This window comes from Dasypus novemcinctus, chromosome 2, assembly GCF_030445035.2.
Source record: "Dasypus novemcinctus isolate mDasNov1 chromosome 2, mDasNov1.1.hap2, whole genome shotgun sequence".
NCBI classification, from domain to species: domain Eukaryota; kingdom Metazoa; phylum Chordata; class Mammalia; order Cingulata; family Dasypodidae; genus Dasypus; species Dasypus novemcinctus.
The window spans coordinates 143272181-143281762 of record NC_080674.1 but is presented as its reverse complement, the minus strand read 5'-3'; positions in this window follow the sequence as shown (position 1 = coordinate 143281762).

The following is a 9582-nucleotide window of genomic DNA, read 5'->3' as shown; positions in this document are numbered from 1 at the left end:
TCATTAAAAATATATATTTTTTCAAAGTACCAACTTTTGTCTCTGTTAATCCTCTATTGTCTGTTTTTTCATGTCATTGATTTCTACTCTTATCTTTATTCCTTATCTTCTGTTTACTTTGTGTAGGTAGAGAACAGACCACACAATATTACCTAGTTGTAAAATTATCATAGTACCTTGGAAAACAATTTGTAATTATGCAGTATATTTTAAAATTCCTTTCCCTAAAATCTAATAATACCCCTCATAGTCATGTATTAAAGTGAACATGGTCAAAATAATTATGAAAAAAATTGCCCTGTTAAATAATAAAAATAATTAAACCAACAAATTGTGCCAATTCCTAGCTTCTTAAGATAAAAGTTTTAAACCATTGATTTTTAAATTTTTCCTCTTTTCTAATATAAACACAGCTTGTAATTTTCCATCTACATATTATGTTAGCTACATCCCAACAAACTTTAATATCTTATGTTTCCATTATCATTCAGTTTGAAATGTTTCTAATTTTACTTGGGACTTTGTCTTTGAACCATGGATTATTTAGGAGTGTGTCTATATGGGGTCTCCTACATATTTTATTAAAGTACAATTGCTCTACTTTAATGTTGCTGTGATCAGAGAATATACTCTATAAATTTAAGTCCTTTGAATTTCAATCTTTTGAATTATTACATGGTTCAGCTTTGGTCCATCTTTGTGAATGTTCCATGTGCACTTGAAAAGAACGTGCATTCTGAACCATTGTGTGTAGTTCTCTATTAAGGTTAATTGTGTTGAATTGATTGATGGTGTTGGTCAAGTCTTCCCTATCCTTACTTATTATGGATTTGTCTATTTCTCCTTTTAGTTTTGTCAGTTTTTGCCTATTTTGAAACTTGGGTATTAGGTGCATATACATTCAGGATTGCTATGTTTTCCTTATGAATTGACATTCGTATTGCTTTGAAATATCCCTGTCATCTCTGGGCACATTCCTTATCATGAAATCTCTTTTGCCTGAAGTTGGTGGAGTTATACCAGCTTTCTTTTGCTTCCTATTTTCATGGTATATATATTTATCCATCTTTTTGTTTTCACTTTACCTGTGTTTTTATACTTAAAATTCATCTCTTATAGATAGCATATAGTTTGACCTTGCTTTTATATCTGATCTGACAAGCTCTACCTTTTAGTTGATTTGCATTTAATGTAATTATTTATCTAATTGGGCTTAAGTCTACCATTTTATTTGTCCCATCTGTTGTTCTGTTGTCTCTCTGTTCTTCTTTTCCTGCCTTTGTTAGCTTTCAATTTTATTTCCTCTATTTGATTTGTAGCTAGATATCTTGTATTATATTTTAGTGATTGCACTACAGGCTACTTATCCTCCTTTTTCTATCACAGCCTGCTTAGAATTAACATCTTACACAAAAAATATAATTCCATTTACTCTGTATCCTCTGTGCTATTTTTGGCACATATTTGACTTCTACATATATTATAAACTCCATAAAATAAAATAAAAACAATGTTATTATTTTTCCTTTAAATAGTCAAATACAATTTAAAGATTTTAAGAGAAAAAGAGAAATTCTTTTATATTCATTGCTATTACCCATTTCTGGTGCTTTTTATTTCTTCCTATCAGATCCAGATGTCCATCTGCCACCGTATTCTTTCAGCCTGAAGAACTTGGCCTTGCTTGGAGAGCAGGTTTGCTGGCAACAGCTTCTGTCAGCTTTCGTTTATTTATCTGAAAATGTCTTTAATTCATTCTCTCTTTTTTTTTTTTTTTTTTTTTTTTTGAGGTACTAGGGGCAGGAATTGAACCCAGGACCTTGATGTAGGAAGCTGGTGCTCAAACACTGAGTCACATCAGCTTCCCTGAGTTGGTGTTATCATTTGTTTTGCTTGTTTGTTTTTGCGTTTTTAGCAGTCCCGAACCCAGGACTTCCCATGTGAGAGGCAGGAGTGCAAACATTTGAGCCACATCTGCTTCCCATTCTCATTTTTAAAAGATATTTTTGCTGGATACTGGATGCAGAATTCTGGCTTAGTAGATTTTTGTTCCTTTTTTTTCATTTGGCACATTTAAGATGCTGTTCCATTGTTTTCTGGCTTCTATCAGTTTGATGATCATTCAACTGTTATTCATATTATTGTGCTTGTGTTATATAATGTGGTTTTTCCCTTTGGCTGCTTTTCAGATTTTTTTAAAATTTGTATTCAGCAGTTGACTATAATGTGCCTAGGAAGGAGCCTGATAATTTTATTAATCCTGCTTAAGATTTGCTGATATTCTTAGATCTGTAGGTTGATGTTTTCCAACAAATTTGGGAATTTTTCAGTCATTATCTCTTAAAGTAATTTTTCTGCCCCATTCTCTCTCTTTTCTCCTTCTAGGCCTCCAGTTACCCACATGTTAGACTGCTTGCTATTTCCCAGAGGTCATTGAGTCTCTGCTTAGTGTTTACATTCTTTCTTCTCTGTTGTTCAAAGCAAATCATTTTCATTGATCTCTCTTCCAGCTCACTAACCATTTATTCTACTGTCTCCAATCTGCTACCTCTAATTCAGGAATTTTTTTCAGTTTAGAGATCATGCTTTTAAGTTTAAAATTTCCATTTAGTTTGTTTTTATAGTTTCCATCTGTTTTCTCATTATGTCCATCTTTTCCTTTAAGTTATTGAACATTAGTAGTAGTAGTACTTTTTAAATCCTTGACTATTAACTTCAGCCCTGGGTGAGCTTGTGGTCTTCATTTTTTTCTTGATTAGAAGTTATGGTTTACTGCTGTTTCATATGTTTGGTAACTTATTATATTCTAGATAGTATGGATGCTATCTTGTAAAAGTGTGATGGAGTTCGCCTTCCTTGACAAGTTATTGGTATTTGTTCTGAAAGACAATTAAATCATCAAGGGGCCCTGTTTATCCTGTTCAATTTGCTTTATTCTTTGTTAGGGCTGGTCTAATCTTTTTTGCCCCTTAGTCTCAAGGTATGGCCCTTATTATAGGTTGCAGTCCTTATTCCTAAGATCTGATCTTTTCCAGGATCGTAACTGAATGCTCAAGGGGCTCAGTAAGGACTTGCCACTCTGGCTTGACCATAGCTTTGACATCTCCAGCTCTTTGAGACCTCTGATATTTTCAGTCAATTCTCAGACCCACAGCAGCTCCTCTCTGCTAGATTCGTGGTGTCTCACCCTGTACATGAATGCCCAGGCCTTAGCCAAGGTTTCACTAGGACTACCATGTAAAATTCATTACTCATTCCTCCGATGGCAAATATTGCCTCTGTAATGTCAATTTTATACACCTCTGCTCTCTTTTTGTTTCAATGCCAAATCATAGTGTAATATTTTTGACAATATTCTGAACGGCAAATAAATCAAGCATGTATAGTACCACAATGCATAGAACTTCATAACTCAGTTGAAGTGAAATATAAACAGGTCAGATCAATTTGTGCATGCATAGAGTATGACAACTATGTCATGCTTTCTGCTGAAATTAATGAAACCATTAATGTCAGAGATGTTAAAATGTGGAAAACAAGGAAAACTGTACATCCTGAAATTTATAAAATAGATTAAGTGATGAGAAATATACTCATACTCATTTTTGGTCTATATTGGGTTTCTGGAACCAGAAATCAAGGAACTTAGTTAAAACAGTTCAGTCTAGAACTCCAGTGCAATCCTGGTTGATGAGACCAACCTATTCAGTAGAGAGTCTACAGCTGGTTTTCCTAAAATTGACAGGAGGCGAAGGATGCTGCCTTAACTGAAAACAGAGGGGTTGAGACTTCTAACCTAGCTTGTAGCCAGGCAAAGTCTCTGTTGCTTGAGAAAGGAATTTTCCTTGCTCGGCGGCATACCAGAGTTGTCAGCACTCTTCCATTTCTATCCTGGTAGAAAAACACATTGCCTAAGAAAACTCCTTCTGGGTCGAATAAAATTCCTGTACTCCTCACCCTGATCTTTAATATGAGAATACTAATGAGTCAGGGGCTGGGAGAATGAACCCTTCAACAAGGTTTCATCCAATTTTCCCCACCTGGTTTCAAGGACTGGTGCTTCTAAAGTTGGTAAGTGTAGTGGGTTGAATAATAAGTCCCTGTTCTAATTCCCTTTATCTGCAAATGTGACCTTATTTGAAAAAAAAAAGGGGGGGGGTATTTCTAGTTGAAATTAGGTTAAAGATCTCAAGATGAGGTCACCCTGGCTTGCCCAGGTGGGCCCTAAATCCAATGTGTGTCCTTATAAGAGAAAGGCAGAGCGATATTTGAGGCAGAGAAGAGGAGGCCACCTGAGGGTGGGCACAGAGAACCCCTAGAGCTACCAGAAGCCAGAAGAGGCAAGAAGGATTCTCTCTTAGAGCCTCCCGAGGGAATGCAGCCCTGCTGATACCTTGGTTTTGTAATTCAGGCCTCCAGAAATGTGACAGAATAAATTTCTGTTGTTTTAAGTCACCACGTTTGTGGTGATTACTTACAGCAGCCCGAGGAAACTAAGGCAGTAGCATCTCGTCTTCTTTGTGTCTCTGTTCTCAAACACTGAATACAGGAACAGGACTTGGCCCAGTGGTTAGGGCATCTGCCTACCACATGGGAGGTCCACGGTTCAAACCCCGGGCCTCCTTGACCCGTGTGGGGCTGGCCCACATGCAGTGCTGATGCATGCAAGGAGTTCCCTGCCACGCAGGAGAGCCCCACATGCAAAGAGTGCGCCCCGTATGGAGGAATGGTGCCGCACACACAGAGAGCTGACGTAACAAGATGACGCAACAAAAAGAGACACAGATTCCCTTGCTGCTCACAACAACAGAAGCGGACAAAGAAGACGACGCAGCAAATAGACACAGAGAACAGACAACCAGGGCGGGTGGAAGGGGAGAGAAATAAATAAATAAATCTTTAAAAAAAAAGGAAAAAAAACACTGACTACAGGGCAAGACACACAGTATGTACTTGGTGAGTGGATGAATATTCTTATTCAAGTAGAGCCAGAAGAGAAGAGAGAGAAAATAGAGAGTTGGGGGAGAGCAAGGGGAAGTGGGGTGACAAAAAGAGAGAGAGAGAGGCCATGAATCTGAAAATCATCCTGAGAACCCTGCAACATCCACCTCTTTGCACAGCCTTCATCCCCTAAGTCAACTCCAGCAGGAGGGCGTGGTTTCATATGCGCAGAATTAGGCCAAACATTTGGCATGTTGTATTGGTTGTTTTGCCATTTTCAGATCTGGCATGTGATAGAAATTTTACTTGTTAGTTATTAGTGTTGACAGCATTGATAAATTATAAATTCTGCACGTCAGAGATAGGGTCAGTTTAACTCACCCTCTGTCAACTACAAGTCCAAATGGCTATTAAACAGGCGCCAGTATACACTGGAGCCTGAGTAACTGTGTGTATTAATAAGAACTGGCTTTTAAAGGTCATCTTTTATACTTTTCTGTGTTCTCCTGACGGATGCGTACTCTTCCCCCTTAATCTCTCTGCATTTGGGTAACATAGAAGTTGGAAAATTCTTTCTGAGTCCCATGGGAAGCAGACCACACTTCAGCAGAGATGTACAGCATGACCCAGCCTGGCTAGCAATAGCCCACATATAGTCCTGGTGTATGAATATGGTATTGCTTAACCTCAGGGGGAATGGAAGTTGAAACTTGGCATCAGAGTCCAACATCTAAAGACTGTGGCTACTGTGTGTGCAGTTGCTACAGAAGATGTTTCTAGTATAAGAACAGCAGGGTTGTTCCATTCCACATGCTGGAGCTACTGGACAGACTGACTATGGTGCTGTGAAATCTGTCACCTAAGCACAGGCAGAACCCTGAAGACGTGGTGTGACAGAAGCTGCTCAGAGCTTTGGGAGGATGTGCCCTCTGCTCTGAGATGTCAGCCATGCTTTCCATAGTAGGAACACCAGAAACAGCAAACCACAAATGCTGCAGTAATTCACTGATGACTGCCATTGACGCTTCAAATTTCATGCCATCTTCTTTGGCCATCCAGGCAGAAGTGACCTTTGCACAAAGCACTGGAGAGTGTTGGTTGACTTGTTTCTCTCCCTCACTACACAGTAAGCCCCTTGAGAGCCAAATCTCTTTCTCATTCATTTTTTTAAAATTTCCGCTCATGAGGAACATAATATTCTAAATATGAGATGACCTAAGAGTGGACAATCTGGAGGTTAGTAGAAGGTTGCTATCCAAGCCCAGTAAGTTGCAATAACTATTCTTTTTCACTAGCACCATCTATTCCCTAAGGTTCTTCCAATTCCTCAAACATACCTGTAGAAACAGGAACCAGAAATGAGAGTTGGACAAAAAAATTCTGGCTAATATAAAAGAATGACAGATCCTATTTCAATATAATTTTCTAATATTTGCTTAGGGAGGGGCTTATTTGGATGCTCAAGGGGGGATGAAATCTGAGAAGGGGAGGGGTGGGTGCAATGGCTTACCCCCCAAAGATGGTGAGTTTCTATTCAAAGCAGTGGCATGCAGTATCTGGCTCATCCTTTGTGGCCAGAGCCAACTGTGAGTATCTCTTCCCAACTCCGCATTCAGGGATGTTGTGTTGATAGCTTGAAATCAGCCATGGTGAGGATATTTATCATCTACACTTTCGTATTTACCCCCAGAGAGTTAGTTGTTAAACCACTGATTAAAGCAGCATACCACTAATTAAAGGCTAAAGAACCATTATTGAGGAAATTGATGCATGAGACCTTGCACTGAAACACCGATTGGCAAGATAAGTTTTAATGTTGTCTCTCGCTCCAACGTATTAAAGTGTCCTTGTCCCTCCTCGAGAAGCCTAAACCAGAGATTTGTTGTTGTTGTCATCGTTGTCATGACCCCCAGCAGATTTCCAGCTCTGGTTGCCCAACCCTTTCATGGACTTGGCTAGGGATCTGGAACCCCAACGACAATACCACCACTACCACCAGACCCTGGCTCAATAAATGCAGCATCTGGCCGTCAATCCTGCTCAGAGTCCCTTGTTGGCAGACTGAGGGATTATTTCCTGATCTGTACAATGAGAGCTTTCCATAAGCTCCATTGCAGAAGTGGAGCAATTCTGGCTAAAGAAACAGAACTCCACCTGCTCATGTGCCAGCAAAGGCCAGAGGGCAGGGTCACAGTCCATACACTTTTCCTGCAGGCAGCAGATAACTTCTCTGTGGGCCAGGGCCCCAACTAGCCCACTCTCAGCAAAGATCATCCCCAGGGATCCTATTCCCATGTGGAGCAGAGGCACATGGGACTCCCAGGGTGGATACATAAAGCAGAGAAGGCACAGACAGAGGCAATTAGCAGTGTCGCAGACCAGAACTGGGACAACAGGCACACTCACTGACTTGGAGACACTGGGCTTCTGCCCCTGGATAAGGAATTCATCTGGCTCCACTTTTCTTGGTCCTCAAAGCCCCCAAAGGCCTAGAGAAATGAATCTCCCTCTTGCAGCTACAGCTTTTTGCTTTATGCTTGTGCCCCCCAGCCCAGGCCTGGCATGGAGAAGGTACTCAAAAAACATTTGCTTAGTGAGCAACCATTGAGTTCTGTCTTGGCCCCTTGGATTTCATTCACCTTTGAGGGCCCAAACAAGCCTCTCTCCTCCCAAAGGCTTTCTCAAGCCCAGCAAACCCAGCTAGTAAGCATATCATGAAGGGTGTTACTGAACCACAAATCACTCATTTCCCTTCTCAAAAATCCCCCAAAACTAGTCAGCTCATAATGACCTCTACTTGGGTTTGGTCTCTACTTCCTGAGTGTAGGTCTTATGTCCTCAGAGAGATCACAAGTTCCTCGAGGGTAGGACTCAAGCTTCCACTTTCTCTAGTCACCAAAGTCAGGGGTATTGAGCCAGACGTGTTGTAGAAGCCCCATGGTTCCATGGGCTAGGATCTCCATGATCATGTCCCAGCTCTAGAAGATATTTTCCCCCTACCTCTTGAACTGCTTCTCCCAGGTAAATTTGGAAGAGGTGCCTGTTCTTTGGCTTTGTCAGGGTAGATTGGGCTGTGAATGGACCCCACGCCAGTATTGTCTTCCCAGAAAAATGACAGCCACACCCTGATGATGAAGCAGTATAGCCCACAGACCAAGAACATATGGCGCCCCCTCATTATCCAGATGAGGCCAAGAAGGACCCTCCCTTCCGACCTTGTTCTTGGAAAGCAAATTGGACTGTGTAAGGGCAAGGGACACCTACAGAACCAGCAATAAAAATGGCATAAAGCACTTGACCTTCCCAAAGTCTGCCTTAGAAAGAAGCTCAAACTGTGAGAGGGAGGGGTGTGTTCTCCTTGTCACTGAAATAATTCTGAAGAAATCACATGGGCAATATGTCAGCCATTTGCTAACTTCAGATTTAGATTGAGTCTTGCATTCTTTTTAGAGTGCATAACATTATGTGGATTCTAAAACTGAACAAACAAGATATCTGCTACCTCGCTGTGTAAAAATCTAAATCCAAGAGAATTAGTTTCTTTGCTGTTCCAAACTTGGTACTATGAGAGTTGACTTGTTTTGTTCAAATAAATACTGTCATTAGACCATCCTCACATCCTTGTGCCTGTGGTAAGATCTACTACACTTCAAGTACAAAGATCTTCCAATCCAGGTATCTTTCTCACAGAAGGCGTTGTCTGTGATTAAACTGTGCAGCCCACTTTCTAACAAAAAAAAAAAAAAAACTATAAAAATAATCCTCATCTACAGAATCTGTCGTCTTCCCATTACTCAGATCAGCTTTTCCCCTTTGCCTTGCAATCACCGTTAAACCACAGAGATAATTACCCATCTGAGGCTGCAGTCCTCCCACATAACCTGAAGTCATTGCTGTTTGTCACAACAGATCATTTCCAGAACTCTGACAGCCAGCACTGGAAGCGGGAAGAATGCTCATTTTCCTCACCCTGCCAGAGCTTCAAAAAGAACTCGGCTCAAAATAGATGCTATTGAAGCAGGAGACTCATGAGGAGGTACACAGCTTATCAATACCTCAACACAAGCCTCTCCTCACGCTTGAGCCTACTGACTGCATGAGAGCTGCTGCTGGGAGCTTTGTAATCCAAAACCATTAAGTATTCATGGGGCTGGCAAACACAAATAGAAAATGAATTGGATCGTTCTCTTTCAAATTAGTATAATGACATTATCAGGGAAATGATAATAAAAAATAGTTCAAATATTGGTTTGAATTTTTCCCCCCATTCCACTCATGCCCTTCTTTCTGTTTTTCACAACATCTTCCTCCAGGTGGTCTGAAGACCCTTTTGTTCAGCAGCATGTTCCCAAGAATGACAGAGACCAAAGTCAATCTTGACATTGTAACTCCATTCTTTTTCCAAGTCAGAAACTAGGCTTTTCCTTCTAATGCACCTTATCACTCCCTGAATTCTGTCAAGTTTATATTCTAGATTTATCTTGAATGTGCCTCTGTGCTACATTCCTTTGGTTTCTTCTCTAGTCCAGGTCACCACATCTTCTCTCACCTAGGCAACCTCCTAATAGGTCCCTGGGCCTCCAGATCCTTCTGTGATCCATCCTCTACACGGAACCTGAAGCATCCTTCTAAGATACAAAG